General features: G+C 40.1%; 2 long non-coding RNA genes across 2 annotated transcripts; both read right to left on the reverse strand.

Annotated features, from left to right (window-relative positions):
- Positions 1-4089: 4089 nt before the first annotated feature.
- Positions 4090-5365, reverse strand: LOC140370480 (uncharacterized). Its single transcript, XR_011928370.1, has 2 exons — positions 5261-5365; positions 4090-4551 (listed from the first exon to the last, which is right to left on the reverse strand). It is a non-coding gene; the product is annotated as an uncharacterized lncRNA (long non-coding RNA).
- Positions 5366-19978: 14613 nt separating this feature from the next.
- Positions 19979-21272, reverse strand: LOC140370751 (uncharacterized). The gene is made up of 2 exons (XR_011928389.1): positions 21162-21272; positions 19979-20440 (listed from the first exon to the last, which is right to left on the reverse strand). It is a non-coding gene; the product is annotated as an uncharacterized lncRNA (long non-coding RNA).
- Between the last annotated feature and the right edge of the window lie 1539 nt (positions 21273-22811).

The following is a 22811-nucleotide window of genomic DNA, read 5'->3' on the forward strand; positions in this document are numbered from 1 at the left end:
TTCCACACCATAGACCAGAGCATATTAATAACACAAAATGCAGGGCTATGAAATAAGAGGGGGAGTGTTAAAGTGGGTCAGTTCCTACTTGGTAAATAGACAACAGTTTGTACAGTTTGCTGGAAACATCTCAATAAAACTCAATATTGAATGTGGAGTTCCCCAAGGTTCTGTTCTTGGGCCTAAACTTTTCATATGATATATTCATGATTTATGTGCAGTATCACACATATTGCAGTTTGTGACAATATAACCAACTCAACAAAGACAATGGAAAAGGAAAAGATAAAAATAAAATGTTGGTTTGATGAAAATAAATTGTCCTTAAATGTAAACAAGACTAAATTTATGCTTTTTACAAACTTTAACACAAATATAAACATCCAGTTGTCCAATAATGGAATAAGTGTTGAACGAGTATCAGAAATGACATTTTTGTGAGTGACACTGGATGAGAAACTAAACATGTAAACGATACACAAAGGAAAAAATGTAGAAATCTATCAGTTTTACATAAAGTTAATCACATCATCAACCAAAACACATGAAGGTTTCTATTCTGTACATTGATCTTGCCTTATTTAATTTATCACCTGGAAGTTTGGGGGAAACACATACAATAACACAATTAAACCTCTGATTACAAAAAAGCAGTAAGAATTATTCATAAAGTCCATTTAAGAGAAAACACTAACTAGTTATATATTAGATCTAAATGATTGAAGTGACAAGATCTTATAAAATGACAAACACTCACGATGATGTACAAAGTGAGAAAGTTGCTGTTGCCAGTAACGATACAAACTTTGTTCTCTTCTAGAGCCGATCATCCAGACAGCAGGGGGCGCCACTTCTCTGCCCTTTGCCTGGACCACACAAAAACAAATGGGAATCTCTGTGGCTGGAGTCAAACTTCTCTGCTCCTTTTTGATTGTGATGGTCATTTATGTTAAATAACCGACAATTTAAAATGAATAAAGTAAATAAATAAATGTATGTTAGAGATGAGATCACTGAGCCACTTTTTAAACTCTGGCACCTGAGATTCTGACCAGACTCAACACAACATCATTTCCACCTGTTTTCCCTTGTTGCCTTGACCTCCCTCCATACACACTGCACACAACATGAGAAAACTCACAGCAGAGGTCTGTTCATATTCACTAGTACATATGTGTAGGATATGCAGATGTCCTCCCCCTGTTGCCATGGTGACAGAAATGCGGGCTAAAGCTGTTATTAGCTGCCCGTGTGCAGTTTTACGGCCCTCCAAAGCAGAGGACGTGATAGCGACAACAGAGACGCTCTGAACTTTGAAAATTACCTTTCATCAAATGACTCCTTTTGGATTACAGAGAGTAATGATCTCCCCAAGACAAAAGCTAAAACGCTTAACAGACTATGCAGTTGTAGTAGACAATCATCCGATTGCAGAAGATGTCCATCAGATGACTTTACATGTATTTATTGTGTTATCGTGTTTTACATGTCAATTTATCTGTTTTATAACTTGTTTTGTGGATAAATGTCATCTTCTGTGTAACTCTTGTGGCCTTTGGTAAAGCCGAACGGGGGTCTTCCTCCAGATCTCGTCCCCTTATCAAGCTGTCTCAGCGGCTGATTGGCTGAAGCCACGGCGCCAAAAACCCCCGCAGGGTTGTAAGTCAGAAAGACAAGAGAGTTACAGTCAGTTCCATCCGAGTTCCATTCGAGTTTCCTTCGAAGCTCGACCCTCCCTTCAGGGTCCCACCGGCAAGGTCCATGACACCGGGCCTTGGGAGGCTAGCGAGGTCTACGGGACAAAGACTTTTCCAAGAGAGAATGCCCACAGAAGCCAACTTTCCCTCCCGGAACTAGAAGTCTGTGCCCAATTTTGTATTGATACTGCATCACACAAAATCAAGCAAAGGACCTTTTTGCAACTTTTCAAGTCCACAGCCTTTTAGACCAGCTTCATCGGTGGAGCAGCACGACGGCCTTTTCATTTGGGAACGCCTCAGAGCCAAGGAGAACGCCTCAGAGCCAAGGAGAACGCAGATCGCAGAACCTGGTCCAGTCCTTCTTTGGCCAGACAACGTCAGAGCCGAGCTCCAGAGCAGCCCTGCTCAGCGTGTGGACTGAGCTGCAGCGTGACCCCTTGAGTGAAGCCTGGAGGCGACACCAACGACACGCAGGCTCTTGGACTCCACACAGGCTCTTGGACTCCACACAGGCTCTTGGACTCCACACAGGCTCTTGGACTCCACACAGGCTCTTGGACTCCACACAGGCTCTTGGACTCCACACAGGCTCTTGGACTCCACACAGGCTCTTGGACTCCACACAGGCTCTTGGACTCCACACAGGCCCGTCTCCTCAGGATCACAGCTTCTGGTTCCGTTCGTTTGAATGCACTTCACAGGCTGAATTTCATCTTAGAATTAACTCTAACACACAACTAGATAGATCTAGAACCTTCATGTCTAGTGTTTTCCATCTGTTATCGACTCATTTGCATATTCCTAATTCATCTTTATCTGTTTAATTATTTGGTAATTAAATCTTCATAACCCACATTTGGTAAAGTGTTTCTTCATTTCCAGAAAAGGGGTCAATGTCACGGTTACGTTCTCAAACCTTCAGATCAACGAGCACATTCATTTCTAATTATAGGCGCAATGGATGATTTTTTGGCGATTTTAGAACGCAGGCGGAAGTGCGCATGCGCACCCGCCCGTGCGGACTGATACAACACACACGTCGATTGTTTATCAGCACAACGGATCCCATCGCATCTCTCGTCTCGTACACTGAGGGAACTATATTATGATAGATCAATGCGCTGTTAGGTTTGGGCACTTTTCCTCCCTATTGGTTATAATAATATTTTGTCTGTTCAGTTTTGTCTAATGATCTGTTTAGTTTTTTCATTAGATTGGCTCCCGGCCGCGGGTGCGCGCCCTGGAGCCTTTAAATGGAGACCGGATGGGCTCATCTCGCTCTCTCTCAGCTCGGCCCATCCCGCTACGGTCCGGCTTCGTAGACGCACTCGGCTCGCCTGCTCCCAGCTGGCTCTCAGTAGCAATAGCGCTAGCAGGTTTTGTTTGGCCTGGTGGGACCGGTAGTCCCATTTTCGCTTTTGTTTGGGGCTAGATAGGGGGTTTGGTGTGTCCTTATTTTTGTGCTTTAGGTAGAGGTGTCGGCACCGGGTTCGACGGCCCTATACGGGGTTGGCCCGGTGTCGCTCCTATTTTATTTCTGTTTGGCTGGCCCACCAGGTCCATCTTTCTTTTTATAACTTTGGGGTGATTTTTAGGGAACGGGGGTTCAGAATTCAGCATTTATTTTGGTGAAAACCTAATAAACTTGTTTAAAATTGTCTTCGTCTCCGTGTCCGTTTAAATATGTTAAACCTCTCTTCGGGGTCATAACAGCGCTTAGACACGCGGAAACGTGGGACGGTGAGCGGTAGGTGCGTTTTATGATTGATACGTGGCAGGACTAATCGGCAGTCCACACCACGAGGAAATAAGACTCAAAAAAATCATCCATTCAACCTTTAATTAATAAATTTACATATCTGATTATAGAGTTGTAAAAAATGCAGATTATCCGGCTGGTGCCCCATTTTACTCTTAAAAATACGATTCAAACTTACCCACACTTATGCAGTGTGTCATGTTGAATTCTTGAACAATTCTTTCATCGATATCAACCTTGAATGCCCCCCGACCTTCACAAGTGGGTGGAAATTCATAACCTTACAGTACTTGTACTAGTATGATACTCTACATATGTTCAATCTAAAGTGGAAGCTGTTGTTACAGATGTCGACACAAAGAGAACATTTAAGAGTTTAAAATCCTCTGCTAATTCATCATGTTGAAACTTTATGCAAATCATGTCAGAAAACTGCCATAGTTTAAGATCTCAGTTTGACTTCATTTAGCCGAGTCATGTTCCACTTGGACAGGTGTATGCAAATGATGTCCTACTTTCAAACACACAAGTGAGTGAAGGGTCACATGATCAGCTGATTCTCCCTGAGTTTGAGCAAAGTGACATCACATTTCATCCTCCACATGATTCATAGAACAAATGACAAAATGCTTTGATCAACACAAGCTTTATTAGCACAAGTCACAGTCACATGTGAAGCTGCACAGTCACATGTTTGTTCCTGACTCCTCCATCAGCTCAGTCAAACCCAGGGCGTGTCCCATAGAGCAGGTGAAGTGTGTCCTCATGTGGACGTGTCTCACTCGGAGCAGGACAGTGACTCCAGGCTCTGAGTGACTGGGCTCTGTCCACTTCGATGGGCCTCACAGCTCACTGATGTGTCTCTCCAGAGCTCTGTGGACAGACTCAGGACGCTGATGCTGCTGTAGAGGCCGTCCCCTCTCAGGACCCCCGGGCTGTGGGACCCCTCTCTGGAGGCCCCGCCCACTCTCCAACCCAGGGTCCAATCAGAGGGGAAACCCCCGCTGGCCACACACAGCAGCGTGGCACTGCCCCTCTGCAGCTCCTCTCTGGACGGGGGCAGGACGGTCAGGACGGGCCGCTGTACTCCCACTGCACACAGACAGGGGGCAGCACAACGTGTTCAAGCAACGCATCAGAAAACTGCACAAAATGATGAAGACTAGAGACATTTTCATCTGTGTCTTTCACTTCCTGTTCACTACAAGTCCAACCAACCAACCGTGGACAACTGCCACCAAGAAAAGTGTCGATTTATAATCCTTAGTAAAGACTTATTGAGCTAGTAAATAAAATAAAAATAAACTTAAATAATAAATGCATCTGCAGCTTTATTTCTATATTTTATACTTGATTAACTTTAAAATTAAGAATGACAATTTTTTTTAAGAGTAAAGCCCATAATTTACATATACCAGTACTTAAAATAAAATAGTTCCCTGATAAATTATATATTTTCTTAAAATATGCTGAAGTTTAAAATAAAATCTATATTTTTAAACAACACATGCATATAATTACTGTTTTTAAATGCCCTTTTCTTTCATTCTGTAACCTTTTCTGATCAAAATGTATTTTTATGTCAATATAATCTACTAGAATTTTTCATCAAATTATAATATTAACGAAATAATATTAAGTACAATTTTAATTCTTATATTTGAGAGCATTTTTTCATTAGCTTATCACTCTAGAGAACTACAACAAAAACATTTTAAATGTAAAATGTATAAACATAACTAAAATCCAGTTAAAATACCAGTAGTCCTGTCCTGAAAAATATGAAGTAAAAAGTACTTACAGTCTACGATGAGTTGTGTTCCTCCTCCAAACGTGACCCACAGTGATACAAAGTCATGAAGAGGCCGTACAAAAACCTCTGCTCTTCTGCTGCACACACAGCTCTCACACAACATCTACTTATGTTTCATCTCTATTATTGTATTAACCAGTTACTTAACCTCAAATTTTAAGCATGTTAAACATAAAGCAACTTTAAAATATTTTTCATTTTATTATTGATATAAATACATTTATTTATTTTTAATACTTCTACTATTAAATGTTTCTGTGCAACAAAATCATGGTGACTCATAAAATATGGTTTAGTAGAATATCTCTTATAATTAAATGTCTTTGTTAGAGTCAGCCATGGTATTTTGATTCCAATAATGTTTACATTATTTAATAACTGGACTGACAGCCATGAGTTTATCTGAAAAGCTAAAGTTGGCTCTAGGCAAAGAAACACATTTGATACAAAACAGCATCTCAATGTGCTGAGCTCTATAAGGTCAACAAAAGGCTCCAAGTTAAACTATATATATTGTTATACTGTACGTTTTATATTCATACTATACTGTTCACAGATGTGACTTTTACTGCTTCATATATTTGTATCTGACTGTTGACATCGTAGGCTAAAATTGTTTCCTTGTTCTGTCTCTTCTCCATTATTTTTGGTCCTTATTAAAGTAATAAATCATTTTGAAATTACAAGATCATAATTACATAAAAGTGTTGGGTTCAGAGTTGAGACAGTATTTCCATAGAGAGGAGGGTCACATGATCAGCTGATTCTTCCTGAGTTTTATAGTGAGCTGAAGACTGCAGGACTCACATGTGTCAGTGAACGCACCATGGCTCTGGGCTGCACCATCCTCATCTGGACACTGGCCTGCTGCTGCTTCACAGGTTCCACTCTCAGTGACATTGAACACAACACACTGCCTTTTCTCTCTGTGTTTCTTCTGATAAATGTAGATTGTTTTTTACAGGATGCAGTGGTCAGGTCACAGTCACTCAGCCTCCAGTCCAGATGTTTACTCCAGGATCCACAGTCACTCTCACATGTCAAACTAACACAGATGTTTATTATACTGGGAATTGGTACATGCACTGGTATCAGCAGAAACCTGGTCAGACTCCAAAGCTCTGGATAGAACGTGCTACACGACGTCTGTCAGAAACTCCATCTCGGTTCAGTGGCAGTGGGAGCCACAGTGACTTCTCTTTGACCATCACTGGAGCTCAGGCTGAAGATGCAGCAGTTTATTACTGTCAGAGTTATCATAGCGGTTATGTGTTCACACAGTGATTTGTGCTCGTACAAAAACCTCCCTCAGTGAGTCCTTCAGAGTGAGACCAGAGGAGGAAACAACTGCAGCTGCTCAAGAGGAACACACATCACTGATCTGTGTGTAGTTACACCAAACATTCATTTATAGACTATTTATATATTATCTGTTTTCTCTCTATACATCCAGAAGATTAAAATGACACTTGTTAGGCCCGAGCCCAAGCAGGGCGGAGGGCCTATTGCTCCCGCAACGCTGCCGAAGGCAGCGTTGCAACTGTCTTACCAAACATGCGGGCGCAGCCCGCATGTTTGGTGCCCCGTCGCCCCTGGCAAGTACAGTGAACTAGCCCATGCCGAAGGCATGGATCATGCATACTTACTCCTGCTATGACAGAAATAGTCAACAATTAGTGAATGGGCGTAGCCCATTCACTAATTGTTGACAACAGCAGCGCGAAGCGCTGCATTCCTTCAAAAACCCTCCTGGCATCGTCCTGTACGCGAGAATCCATGCCGCAGGCATGGGCCATGCTTGTATCTGCTCAAATCAATGGAAGTCTATGGGGAGTGGGCGGGGCATCCCGACGGAATAGGGAGTGACGAGCGCGTAAGCGCTCGTAATGATGATTCCACCCCATGGCGGCATCGGGAAGGCTTAGAGCTTTCAAACGATGTATAATTTGTTGTTATAGTGGAAACGGCTATATTGTTTTTGCTAAAAATATTATTATTTTTTAGGCCCGAGCCCCAGCAGGGCGGAGGGCCTATTGCTCCCGCAACGCTGCCGAAGGCAGCGTTGCAACTGTCTGACCAAACATGCGGGCGCAGCCCGCATGTTTGGTACCCCGTCGCCCCTGGCTAGTACAGTGAACTAGCCCATGCCGAAGGCATGGATCATGCATACTTACTCCTGCTATGACAGAAATAGTCAACAATTAGTGAATGGGCGTAGCCCATTCACTAATTGTTGACAACAGCAGCGCGAAGCGCTGCATTCCTCCAAAAACCCTCCTGGCATCGTCCCGTACGCGAGAATCCATGCCGCAGGCATGGGCCATGCTTGTATCTGCTCAAATTAATGGAAGTCTATGGGGAGTGGGCGGGGCATCCCGACGGAATAGGGAGTGACAAGCGCGTAAGCGCTCGTAATGATGATTCCACCCCATGGCGGCATCGGGAAGGCTTAGAGCTTTCAAACGATGTATAATTTGTTGTTATAGTGGAAACGGCTATATTGTTTTTGCTAAAAATATTATTATTTTTATTTTTCTTGTTCTTCTGCTTTTTGATCTCTAATTTGACCCCCTGAACATGCTCAAAAACTCACCAAACTTTGCCCAAAATTCAGAATCGGCGAAAAATTTTATTTTTTCTGGGCCATTTTTTTTTTCGTTAAAAAATGGCGCGACAGCGCCACCGACAAAAGTCAAAATACATTGCGCCTATGGGAGACGCCCCGAGGTCAACTTTGGCGTAAAGCTACGAAATTCGGGACACGCATTCCTCTCATGAGGATAAACAAAAAAAATCATTGTGGCCACGCCCCCAAACTTACCCTATGGCCGCCATCTTCCTTTGAAAATGAAAACAAGCTGAGTTAGCCATTTTGTTTACGTCAAACTTTGACGAACTCCTCCTAGGGCGTTTTGCCCACCGACTTCAAAATCGGCGTACGTCCTCTGGACAAGTGGGGCATCTAAAGTTATTCAATTTTTTGAGATACCTTTTACGGTCTGTGTGCGGCGCAGCCGCAAAGTTGGACAACTTATTTTGGAATATTGCAGGTCTAAAAATTGCTCCCATTTGATCAAAACCAGTCCGATTAGGACCAAATTTGAATCAGTTGTTAAACTTTCTAGTTTGGACCAGTTTAGGCTGACAAAATTGAAATGGCAGTGATAGCGCCCCCTACAGAGTGACCTTTAAATTAACATTGAAGGTCAAAAATTAGTTTTACCAAAATTGTCTAAACTTTACCCAAAATTCTATTTTGCCGTCCCGATCACAAAAGCCAATCACAAAAATGCCTAAATTTTTACGCCGTAGTCGTAGCGATGACAGAAACCTCCCATGTTATCCCTATGGGAAAACCACAAAATCTCTCAAATTACCACATTTTTATGTTTTACACTTTAACGAAGTCCTCCTAGTGCGTTTTGCCCACCAACCTCAAAATCGGTGTACGTCCTCTAGACAAGTGGTGTATCTAAAGTTATCCAAATTTTAAGGATAACTTTTACGGTCTTTGTGCGACGGAGCCGCAAACGTTTCCCAGAATTCTGACTATTTGGCCTTCAGAGTGGCCTATAAACAATAGAGTTTTTCCAAATGACATGATATTTTGAACAAAATTCTAATTTGCCATCCTGATCATAAAAGTATGAGAGCCAAAGTCATATTTTGTACGGCGTAACCGTAGCGTTGACAGAAACATCCCATGTTATCCTTATGGGAAAATCGTAGAATCGCTCAAATCACCACATTTTTACACTTCACACTTTAACAAACTCCTCCTAGGGCGATTGTCCGATCAAGCTCATATTTGGGGAAAATCATCTACACAAGCGGGCCATCAAAACTTATCCATATTTTGATTCTAAGTGCTACGGTCTCTGTGTGGCGGACCCGCAAATATATGTCAGAAATGGGAAAACAGCGAAATCTCCAAAATGACCACATTTTCACGCTTCACACTTTCACCAACTCCTCCTAGGCCGATTGCCCGATCAAGCTCATATTTGGGGAAATCATCTACACAAATGGGGCATCAAAAGTTATCCATATTTTGATTTTAAGTGCTACGGTCTCTGTGCCGTGGAGCTGCAAATATACTGTCACAAATGGGAAAAACGCCAAATCCTTGAAATGTTCACATTTATGCTTCACACTTTAATGAACTCCTCTGTGGGCAATAGCTCGATCAAGCTCATATTTGGGAAAAATAATCTACACAAGCGGAGCATCAAAAGTTATCCATATTTTTATTCCAAGTGTCACGGTCTCTGTGCGCTGGAGCTGCACATTTGACCGACATTTGTGTTAATTTGCACTGGTTAAGCACAGCATTGTACATGTCCAATGTGTCGCTGTCTTAGTTCTTAGACAATTGCGTTAGCGCCATCTCTGTAAAATGCAGAGAGCAGAGTCGGAAGGCCGGCGGCCCGCGAGGGCCGTTGGATGCCGCTTGCGGCTTTAATATTTTTATTATTTTTCTTGTTCTTCTGCTTTTCGAGCTCTAATTTGACCCCCTGAACATGCTCAAAAACTCACCAAACTTTGCCCAAAATTCAGAATCGGCGAAAAATTTGATTTTTTCTGGGCCATTTTTTTTTTCGTTAAAAAATGGCGCGACAGCGCCACCGACAAAAGTCAAAATACATTGCGCGTATGGGAGACGCCCCGAGGTCAACTTTGGCGTAAAGCTACGAAATTCGGGACACGCATTCCTCTCGTGAGGACGAACAAAAAAAATCATTGTGGCCACGCCCCCAGACTTACCCTATGGCCACCATCTTCCTTTGAAAATGAAAACACGCTGTGTTAGCCATTTTGTTCACGTCAAACTTTGACGAACTCCTCCTAGGGCGTTTTGCCCACCGACTTCAAAATCGGCGTACGTCCTCTGGACAAGTGGGGCATCTAAAGTTATTCAATTTTTTGAGATACCTTTTACGGTCTGTGTGCGGCGCAGCCGCAAAGTTGGACAACTTATTTTGGAATATTGCAGGTCTAAAAATTGCTCCCATTTGATCAAAACCATTCCGATTAGGACCAAATTTGAATCATTTGTTAAACTTTCTAGTTTGGACCAGTTTAGCCTGACAAAATTGAAATGGCAGTGATAGCGCCCCCTACAGAGTGACCTTTAAATTAACATTGAAGGTCAAAAATTAGTTTTACCAAAATTGTCTAAACTTTACCCAAAATTCTATTTTGCCGTCCCGATCACAAAAGCCAATCACAAAAATGCCTAAATTTTTACGCCGTAGTCGTAGCGATGACAGAAACCTCCCATGTTATCCCTATGGGAAAACCAAAAAATCTCTCAAATTACCACATTTTTATGTTTTACACTTTAACGAAGTCCTCCTAGTGCGTTTTGCCCACCAACCTCAAAATCGGTGTACGTCCTCTAGACAAGTGGTGTATCTAAAGTTATCCAAATTTTAAGGATAACTTTTACGGTCTTTGTGCGACGGAGCCGCAAACGTTTCCCAGAATTCTGACTATTTGGCCTTCAGAGTGGCCTATAAACAATAGAGTTTTTCCAAATGACATGATATTTTGAACAAAATTCTAATTTGCCATCCTGATCATAAAAGTATGAGAGCCAAAGTCATATTTTGTACGGCGTAACCGTAGCGTTGACAGAAACATCCCATGTTATCCTTATGGGAAAATCGTAGAATCGCTCAAATCACCACATTTTTACGCTTCACACTTTAACAAACTCCTCCTAGGGCGATTGTCCGATCAAGTTCATATTTGGAGAATATCATCTACACAAGCGGGGCATCAAAACTTACCCATATTTTGATTCTAAGTGCTACGGTCTCTGTGTGGCGGACCCGCAAATATATGTCAGAAATGGGAAAACAGCGAAATCTCTAAAATCACCACATTTTTACGCTTCACACTTTAACGAACTCCTCCTAGGCCGATTGCCCGATCAAGCTCATATTTGGGGAAAATCATCTACACAAACGGGGCATCAAAAGTTATCCATATTTTGATTTTAAGTGCTACGGTCTCTGTGCCGTGGAGCTGCAAATATACTGTCACAAATGGGAAAAACGCCAAATCCTTGAAATGTTCACATTTACGCTTCACACTTTAACAAACTCCTCCGTGGGCAATAGCTCGATCAAGCTTTACTTTGGGAAATATCATCTACACAAGCGGGGCATCAAAAGTTATCCATATTTTTATTCCAAGTGCTACGGTCTCTGTGCGGCGGCGCAGCAAATTTGACTGACACTTGTGTTCATTTGCACTGGATTGGCCATGTCCAATGTGTCGCCGTCTGTCAAGTTCTTTATTTATTCAACACACAATAAGGGCGCCATCTTTATAAAGTCAAAAGCGCAGAGTCGTAAGGCCGGCGGCCCGCGAGGGCCGTTGGATGCCGCTTGCGGCTTTAATATTCTTTCTTCTTCTTATTCTCGGGACCAACCCCCCTATTTTTCACCCAGTGAACATTGACGAAAAGTCACAAAAATTTGCACACCTCTAAAAATCGTGCCTCTCTACATTCTGGCTATTTCCCTTTTCTAAAATAAAAAAAATTGGCGCGTCAGTGCCCCCAAATGTACCAAAAATGCATTGAGAGATGGGAAATGACCCAAAAAAAATCTGATCGTAGAATCATGAAATTTGGCGCAGAGGTAGATGGTGACAAGAGAAGTAAAAAATATTATTACGGCAACGCCGTCCGCCCAACCAAATGTCGGCCATATTGCTTCAAAAATGGCTAAACATGACTTCGGAGTTTTTCCAAACGTCGTACTTTTACAAACCCCTCCCAGGGCGTTGGCCCTAAAAAGCTGAAATTTGGTGAAAATGCTACTGAGGAGTGGGACATCAAAAGTTATCCAAATTACATTGATACCTCTCACGGTCTCTGAGCGGCGAAGCCGCAAACTGTAGCTAGAATTTCAGAAATCTCCCATATTTAAAATTTCTGCCGTTTGCGCAGATAAAGTCCGAATTGCGACAAATTAGAATCAGTTGTTAAACTCTTTGCCCTAAACCTACTTGAAGTGAAATAAATTCATTTGGCGCCACAGCGCCCCCTACAGATTTTATATGGAGGTTGAATGTTTAGTTTTGCGAAATTATCTGAAATTTGACACACAACTCAATTTTGGCCCCATCAAAAAAGTCAGTGAGACCCATGTCATAATTGTTACGGCGTTGCCGTAGCGATGACCAAAACCTCCCATGTTATTCCAATGGGGAAATCGCCAGAACATGTTTACACTTTAGACTTTCACAAACTCCTCCCCCTCAGGGCGTCAGCCCGTTTAACCTGAAATTTGGTGAGACTCATCTTCAGGACCATCAAAAGTTATTCATTTTTATTCAAAGAGTCACGGTGTCTGTGCGGCAAAGCCGCACATTTTGCCAAGAATTCAAAATAAAATTGTTTTTTGATGGTAAAACAAAGGGGAGAAGATGTGACAGCGTCACAGATTCAGCAGTAGATGTAATAAAAGGACAATTGGGGCGCGTTAGCGCCCCCTCCTCTTGCGGCGTGGCGGCGGCGTAGCGAGGGCCGATCATTGCCGCTTGCGGCTATATTTCAGTTTGCTCTCTCAACATGAAGGTTTTCCTGTGTAAATAGGAAATTGTCCAATCTTCTCCTAATTAGCTTTATAATATATCATTTGATTCACTCACATCAATAGATTATTTTTGGGAAACATTGTAACAGCAAATGCTGTTTTGTTAAAATACATGTTAATCATATAAAATGATTGGTTGTTATCTAATCTAAGCCCGAGCCAATTTTCACTCTAGTTTCCTGAAATACTAAATATCCAAAATCCTCTTTGTAAATCTTTTGTATCCAAAATGTCGACCAAATGAAGCACAACATTTACACCTGGCTTTGTCCATTTTTCAGATTTAACGTCCCCAAATATGTGCAATTTTGCCCGGTTTTACACATAAAATGTGTTGATTCTATATCATTATAATTTTTTCCAAAGAAATTATTATTTACATTTATTTACACTATAAATAAAGATAACAGAATGTAAAATGCCGTTAATCTCTTAATATTCTTTGAAAAATTCACATTTACAAATCAAAATTCTCAAGTTTAAACACTAAATAACTTTCAATCCCTCCAAAACTTCTTCAACAAAAAAGTGCCAAAGCTAAAAATAATCCATTGCATTTACCCGCCAGAAAATAACCTGTAAATATTTTGTATTTAGAAACCAATTTAGTTTGGGCTATTATTGTCTGTTTACTTCTCTTTTGTGTATTCATTGTATTTTTGTCAAATTATTCAAACTTTGTACATGAATATTTACAACAGGAAGTGTTATACATATAAATATATTTGTTGGCCGGTTGAGATATTAGTCCATCACACAAAGTAGTGTGATATATAAGGCTATTTGATGATTGTAACTTTGATGGGCCATAGGTCATAAAATATTAGTAAAAATAGATATTTGTATTAAGGTGACAACCTCAAAATGTCATGAAAGTGGGTCAGTTTGTGCAATGTGGTGGGACAAGGAGATGTCTTGAATAGCTTTGTCATCTGGAGGACAATATAATGTTTTTGAAATCAAGACAATAACCGACCTCTTTATTAGGCCCGAGCCGAAGGACGAGTATCGTCCCGGAGTGGGACTTATTATAATTGGTACTGGGGGCTGGAAAAACGCAAAGATCGAGTACTAAACAAAGACGGATATGCTCGTGGGTGGTATCAAAAATTAGAACTCCGGGAGTTCTAATTTTGAGTGAAGGTTTCGTGAAAAAATATTGAAAGACGGTTCAGTAGCGCCACCTCAAAAATCAAATAACATGGGGCCAATGGGAGCCCGACGCCAAAAAAAGTGGCTGTAAAAATATGACGCTCACTCCAAAAAATAATTCATGGGAGAACATGTAAAAAATAATATTAAGTTATACAGGAAGTCGGCCATATTGGATAAACACGGCGCTGACAAAAGTGCACCTCGTTGTACATTTGGCATTTTCTCTTACAGTTTTCATCTAAATCACTTCAAACTTGGCCACAAGACACAAAACCCATGAACAATGAAATGTTATGAAGTTTGATCCGATACGCCTTCGGGTATGGCCATCGTGAATTTTAAACAAAATCACGATTTATGCCAAATAAAAAAAAAATCTACGTTTCTTAAAAAAAAAAATCCCGGAAAGTTTTGACGTAGAGTTTTGGGAGATTTCAAAGTTGAATGCAATGATATGATTATTTTTTCCCACTTTGTCAAAATGAACTTAACACATGTGTGATTAGAGGTAATTATTTTGATTTTTGATACAATTCCAAATGTGGGCGTGGCAAGCTCGTAAACAAAAATGGCCTTTTTTTGTGATAAAACTTGCGATTCTCTGGAATGACATGTCCTATTTCCCGGCATTAAGATACATTTTGTGTAAAATGATGAGCTGAACACAATGATGTATAACAAATATAACTAAGTTATACAAAGGCTCTACAGCGCCCCCTTGAACATTTAAATGAGGTCAAAGGTGACGAAGGTGCACAAAGTCACAAACGCTGATGTGTGTGACCTGGATACCAGAGTAGTTTAGCCACAGGAAGGTGTGGTCCTGCTCCAAAACTTAAGATAACAAACTTATCTTCATTTCTTGCCAGTGACAGCGTACATCTAGCTGCAAGCATGTTACCGTGGCAACATGACAAACACTGCCATAGACTTACATGCGTTTTGGATTACAGGCATTTTGAATGGGATTAAACTTACTTTGCACTTTGTCATTAACAGTTAAAATTAGGCTCTTACTCTCCACATCACACTGAACATAAAAGCCAGTGGGAACATAACTCTATCTCGAACCGTGCGGTTGTGAAAATGTTGAATTAAGTATTATACAGTTTGTGCTGTTTGTGAGGGAGGGGTGATGTAGGCCGAGGGATTAGAGGGGTGCTCTTCACGGTGGCAAGTACCCCGCGGTTGCAAGGGGGGCGAGGGCCTTTATCGCCGCGTGCGGCTTTAATTATTTATTACTTTTTGTCCACCACCTGATAAAGTGGAACTATAAAGCTGCTGTTCATGTTACATAAAACATAAAAAACAACACCTGTACACCAAACCAACAAATTAAAAGAATTACCCTAATATATATATATATATATATATATATTTTAAATCCCTCTTCTTTTGATCAGTTTTTGTTGGTTTAATGAAAAATAAAATAGTAAATAAAGAGGAGCTGTCAAACCACAACAATCAGAAAACTGTCAATCAGACCATCCATCCAGACACCAGGTTTACTCCTTCAAATCTAAAATCCTTCAAATCTGACTTTCCTTTGTGTGCAGCTTGTGTCCATTTAAAATGACATAAAAACAGATCCCAGAGTGTCAGCTTCATAAAGAGTCCAGTCATTTATTTATTCAGGTCAGTTCAGTTCAGTTCAGTTCAGTTTAGTTTAGTTTAGTTTAGTTTAGTTTGTTCAGTTCAGTAAAACCAATATCACTCAAATAAATAAACCCATTTTAAAACAGAAAGCACTTTTCTGATATTTATACTGATGAACTTGGAATAGTTTATTTTTCTTACCCTTATTATCAGAATTATCCTGAGACAGGGAGTGAAAGTACTTGTGGTTTTGCTGGTTTAGTACATTTCCTCAACAAAAAAAAACTACTGCATTTCACAAATAAAAGTAAAACTGCTCTGTCTTGATTGCAAAGACCACGAGCATGAAAATCCAAAATGTTATCACTTCAACATGTGCAAAGATGTTTAATCAGTTAAAATAATTATTTTTGCAAAGCCATATAATGTATATAATCCTCAGCTCCCTCCACTCCTTCAAAAAATACAAATAAAATAAAAAACAGATCTTGTTCCCGCTGATCAGTACGACGGATCTGAATCCATTTGTGTGAGAAAAACACCACCACGTTTTGATCAGACTTGGTCAAAATTCTTGCCTGAACGTTCTGCAGTGTGGCATTAAATATATTTCTCTTACTTTTTACTTTTGTAGTGTTTTAGTTGTTGTTGTCATTATACATACATATATATATATACATATATATATAAAGGGGGGTGCACGGTGGCAAAGGCGGTTAAAGGAGATCATGGGTTCGATTCCCGGACCAGACCAACATCACATGATCTCTCTGGGTGGAGTTACCGTGGGTTCTCTCCGGGTTCTCTCCGGGTTCTCTCCGGGTTCTCTCCAGGTTCTCTCCGGGTTCTCTGGCTCCTCCCACCGTCCAAAGACGTGCATGTGTGAGGTCAAATTGGTGACTGTAAATTGGCCCTAGTGAATGAATGTGAGAGTGAATGTTTGTCTGTAATGTCTATGTCTCTGTGTCGGCCACTGTCCAGGGTGTACCCCGCCTAAGGCCCGAAGTCACTGGGATAGGCTCCAGTCACCCACAACCCCGAAAGGGAACAAGCGGTAGAAAATGGATGGATGGATGGATATATAAAGGGAAATCGCAGTAACAGAATTAATTCACTAGAGAGAGCACTACATCCATCTAAGGAACTTTAGGCTGCTGCTTCTCAGAAGAATAACTTCAAGCAAAGTGTTTATGCAAAGGACTTTAAAAGTGAAACATTTAGAGGGACAGGCAATTTTAGACTTAAAATGAATGGCTTCTATTTGAATCCTTTCAGTTTCTCAAAAGCAGGTGCATTCAAATGTGTTTGACGGTAAAGACAAGCATCGCTGCTCCTCCCAGGGCGGTTGAGGTCTGATATTTCTAATCAGTTTAATGCTTATGGTGTTGGTATGTGCAACATCACAAAAATATAAACTTGACAAACAAAAAGAGTAGAAATTAAATTGTTTTGGGGATTACAGTATGTAATCCTGATTTATGTAATAACTAAAAAGAATAAGATGTTATAAAATCATCACTTTGAGTAAAAAACATAACGAGTCACGACAAGTAAAACATATTTAAACAGCTATTAAAAGCTTTACATGAGGCTGTTTAAGTCATTATATATCATCATGTTCATCTGATCTTCCCTGAGTTTGATAGTAAACTGAAGACTATAGGACTCAGGTGGATGCAGCCAGGGGGAGGTTATTGTTTTAAAGACTGATTGCTCTCTCTCTGTTGACTGTTCTGTGACCAGTTAAATCTGAACCAAAAGTGATCGAATAAATATTACAGTTGCCATTTTTATTTAAATTTGTACCTTTTTATTATTCAAACTAAATCATTGTGGACATTTAAAGTCAAATATTTTAATCATTTTTATTCAACTAAAATGAACAAAGAGGTCACATTTCTAGAGGTCAAAGGACAAAAGACAGAACACTTCTCATCATGTGTCAACACAAGCTTTATTATCACTCCCTGCACTGACCATAAGCCACACTCTACATCTAACTCTTCTATTGCAGTTGTGGGTGGTCTCCATGTTCAGGGCCCATGCAGCTCTAAGCACTGGCTCCTCTGCAGTGACTGGACCTGGGTGTGTCCGTGGTGGTGCACCCTGCAGGAGAACAGCTGTCCCTGCAGCCAGCTGTCCTCACTCAGGCTCAGGACGCTGCTGCTGCTGTACAGGCCGCTCTTCTCCTGCTCCACACTGCTCTGAGACGCACCTAAGGACCAGCATTTAAACAAGGAAGGGTCAGACATGAAGCAAACACTCTCCTCTGCAGTAACAATATACCGGGGTAAAAAAGAATAAAAACATTCACCAGTTTAATGTCTTTACTTTGATGGTTCTGGTCGTTTATGGAGTGAAGCTGAACAATAAAGGTTCTCATAATGTGTCCCGTTCTCTCAGTCGAATGCAAAAAGCTCAGTTTTTCCAAATGTTTCAAACAAAACATAGACAGACAATGATGGGTTTGATATGACAAGTATAAAGAAGACAATCGATTGTAAAGCAAAACTTCTAAGTCATATTCACAACCAGGTCCTTCACTTCTGGACTTTTCCCAGACAGAATGAAAATCTGGAAAATAATCCCAGTATTTAAATCAGGTGATAAACACTGCCTAACAAACTATCCAGCAATTTATTTCATTTCACAATTTGCTTCAATATTATAAAAACTCTTTGCGTATAGACTAGACTCATTCATAGAAAAAGGATTTGTTAAATGAGTGTCAGTTTGGTTTCAGGGAAAAACAATCTACAGCTTTAGCACTTACACGGATACAGAACATATCACCACAGCAACTGGAAATAAACAAAGCGCTCTAGCAGTGTTTATCCACCTCAAAAAGGCCTTCCACACCATAGACCAGAGCATAATAACACAAAATGCAGGGCTATGAAATAAGAGGGGGAGTGTTAAAGTGGGTCAGTTCCTACTTGGTAAATAGACAACAGTTTGTACAGTTTGCTGGAAACATCTCAATAAAACTCAATATTGAATGTGGAATTCCCCAAGGTTCTGTTCTTGGGCCTAAACTTTTCATATGATATATTCATGATTTATGTGCAGTATCACACATATTGCAGTTTGTGACAATATAACCAACTCAACAAAGACAATGCGAAAGGAATTATAAAAATAAAATGTTGGTTTGATGAAAATAAATTGTCCTTAAATGTAAACAAGACTAAATGTATGCTTTTTACAAACTTTAACACAAATATGAACATCCAGTTGTCCATTAATGGAATAAATATTGAACGAGTATCAGAAATAACATTTTTGTGAGTGACACTGGATGAGAAACTAAACTGTAAATCTCATGTAAACAATACACAAAGGAAAATATGTAGAAATATACATGTATTACATAAAGTTAATTACATCATCAACCAAAACAAATGAAGGTTTCTATTCTGTACTTTGATCTTGCCTTATTTCATTTATCACCAGGAAGTTTGGGGGAAACACATACAATAACACAATTAAACCTCTGATTACAAAAAAGCAGTAAGAATTATTCATAAAGTCCATTTAAGAGAGCACACTAACTAATTATTTATTATATCTAAATGATTGAAATGACAAGATCTTATAAAATGACAAACACTCACGATGATGTACAAAGTGAGAAAGTTGCTGTTGCCATTAACGATACAAACTTTGTTCTCTTCTAGAGCCGATCATCCAGACAGCAGGGGGCGCCACTTCTCTGCCCTTTGCCCGGACCACACAAAAACAAATGGGAATCTCTGCGGCTGGAGTCAAACTTCTCTGCTCCTTTTTGATTGTGATGGTCATTTATGTTAAATAACCGACAATTTAAAATGAATAAAGTAAATAAATAAATGTATGTTAGAGATGAGATCACTGAGCCACTTTTTAAACTCTGGCACCTGAGATTCTGACCAGACTCAACACAACATCATTTCCACCTGTTTTCCCATGTTGCCTTGACCTCCCTCCATACACACTGCACACAACATGAGAAAACTCACAGCAGAGGTCTGTTCATATTCACTAGTACATATGTTCAATCTAAAGTGGAAGCTGTTGTTACAGATGTCCACACAAAGAGAACATTTAAGAGTTTAAAATCCTCTGCTAATTCATCATGTTGAAACTTTATGCAAATCATGTCAGAAAACTGCCATAGTTTAAGATCTCAGTTTGACTTCATTCAGCCGAGTCATGTTCCACTTGGACAGGTGTATGCAAATGATGTTCTACTTTCAAACGCACAAGTGAGTGAAGGGTCACATGATCAGCTGATTCTCCCTGAGTTTGAGCAAAGTGACATCACATTTCATCCTCCACATGATTCATAGAACAAATGACAAAATGCTTTGATCAACACAAGCTTTATTAGCACAAGTCGCAGTCACATGTGAAGCTGCACAGTCACATGTTTGTTCCTGACTCCTCCATCAGCTCAGTCAAACCCAGGGCGTGTCCCATAGAGCAGGTGAAGTGTGTCCTCATGTGGACGTGTCTCACTCGGAGCAGGACAGTGACTCCAGGCTCTGAGTGACTGGGCTCTGTCCACTTCGATGGGCCTCACAGCTCACTGATGTGTCTCTCCAGAGCTCTGTGGACAGACTCAGGACGCTGATGCTGCTGTAGAGGCCGTCCCCTCTCAGGACCCCCGGGCTGTGGGACCCCTCTCTGGAGGCCCCGCCCACTCTCCAACCCAGCGTCCAATCAGAGGGGAAACCCCCGCTGGCCACACACAGCAGCGTGGCACTGCCCCTCTGCAGCTCCTCTCTGGACGGGGGCAGGACGGTCAGGACGGGCCGCTGTACTCCCACTGCACACAGACAGGGGGCAGCACAACGTGTTCAAGCAACGCATCAGAAAACTGCACAAAATGATGAAGACTAGAGACATTTTCATCTGTGTCTTTCACTTCCTGTTCACTACAAGTCCAACCAACCAACCGTGGACAACTGCCACCAAGAAAAGTGTAGATTTATAATCCTTATTAAAGACTTATTGAACTAGTAAATAAAATAAAATTAAACTCAAATAATATATGCATCTGCAGCTTTATTTCTATATTTTATACTTGATTAACTTTAAAATTAAGAATGACAATTTTTTTTTAAGAGTAAAGCCCATCATTTACATATACCAGTACTCAAAATAAAATAGTTCCCTGATAAATTATATATTTTCTTAAAATATACTGAAGTTTAAAATAAAATCTATATATTTTTAAACAACACATGCATATAATTACTGTTTTTAAATGCCTTTCCTTTCATTCTGTAACATTTTCTGATCAAAATGTATTTTTATGTCAATATAATCTACTAGAATGTTTTATCATATTATAATATTATCGAAATAATATTAAGTACAATTTTAATTCTTATATTTGAGAGCATTTTTTCATTAGCTTATCACTCTAGAGAACTACAACAAAAACTAACAAAAACATTTTAAATGTAAAATGTATAAACATAACTAAAATCCAGTTAAAATACCAGGAGTCCTGTCCTGAAAAATATGAAGTGAAAAGTACTTACAGTCTACGATGAGTTGTGTTCCTCCTCCAAACGTGACCCACAGTGATACAAAGTCATGAAGAGGCCGTACAAAAACCTCTGCTCTTCTGCTGCACACACAGCTCTCACACAACATCTACTTATGTTTCATCTCTATTATTGTATTAACCAGTTACTTAACCTCAAATTTTAAGCATGTTAAACATAAAGCAACTTTAAAATATTTTTCATTTTATTATTGATATAAATACATTTATTTATTTTTAATACTTCTACTATTAAATGTTTTGGGTCTTGAGACATTTTCTGTGCAACAAAATCATGGTGACTCATAAAATATGGTTTAGTAGAATATCTCTTATAATTAAATGTCTTTGTTACAGTCAGCCATGTTATTTTGATTCCAATAATGTTTACATTATTTAATAACTGGACTGACAGCCATGAGTTTATCTGAAAAGCTAAAGTTGGCTCTAGGCAAAGAAACACATTTGATACAAAACAGCATCTCAATGTGCTGAGCTCTATAAGGTCAACAAAAGGCTCCAAGTTAAACTATATATATTGTTATACTGTACGTTTTATATTCATACTATACTGTTCACAGATGTGACTTTTACTGCTTCATATATTTGTATCTGACTGTTGACATCGTAGGCTAAAATTGTTTCCTTGTTCTGTCTCTTCTCCATTATTTTTGGTCCTTATTAAAGTAATAAATCATTTTGAAATTACAAGATCATAATTACATAAAAGTGTTGGGTTCAGAGTTGAGACAGTATTTCCATAGAGAGGAGGGTCACATGATCAGCTGATTCTTCCTGAGTTTTATAGTGAGCTGAAGACTGCAGGACTCACATGTGTCAGTGAACGCACCATGGCTCTGGGCTGCACCATCCTCATCTGGACACTGGCCTGCTGCTGCTTCACAGGTTCCACTCTCAGTGACATTGAACACAACACACTGCCTTTTCTCTCTGTGTTTCTTCTGATAAATGTAGATTGTTTTTTACAGGATGCAGTGGTCAGGTCACAGTCACTCAGCCTCCAGTCCAGATGTTTACTCCAGGATCCACAGTCACTCTCACATGTCAAACTAACAGAGATGTGTATAACAATAATTACATGCGCTGGTATCAGCAGAAACCTGGTCAGACTCCAAAGCTCTGGATAGAACGTGCTACACGACGTCTGTCAGAAACTCCATCTCGGTTCAGTGGCAGTGGGAGCCACAGTGACTTCTCTTTGACCATCACTGGAGCTCAGGCTGAAGATGCAGCAGTTTATCACTGTCAGAGTTATCATTATATTGATGGTAAATATGTGTTCACACAGTGATTTGTGCTCGTACAAAAACCTCCCTCAGTGAGTCCTTCAGAGTGAGACCAGAGCAGGAAACAACTGCAGCTGCTCAAGAGGAACACACATCACTGATCTGTGTGTAGTTACATCAAACATTCATTAATTGATTATTTAATGTATTTCTATACATCCAGAAGATCAAAATGAGTGACACTGAATGACACGTGGTCAGTTTTCTCTCTCAACATCAAGGTTTTCATGTGTAAATAAGAAAATTGTCCAATTTAATGTCCAATTTCTTCTCTTAATTATTTAATTTAATTCACTCACGTCATTAGATTATTTTTGGGAAACATTGTAACATCAAAT

This window comes from Eucyclogobius newberryi, unplaced genomic scaffold (genome assembly GCF_026437365.1).
Source record: "Eucyclogobius newberryi isolate DKJ021-1_F unplaced genomic scaffold, fEucNew1.0.hap1 SCAF_21, whole genome shotgun sequence".
NCBI lineage: Eukaryota > Metazoa > Chordata > Actinopteri > Gobiiformes > Gobiidae > Eucyclogobius > Eucyclogobius newberryi.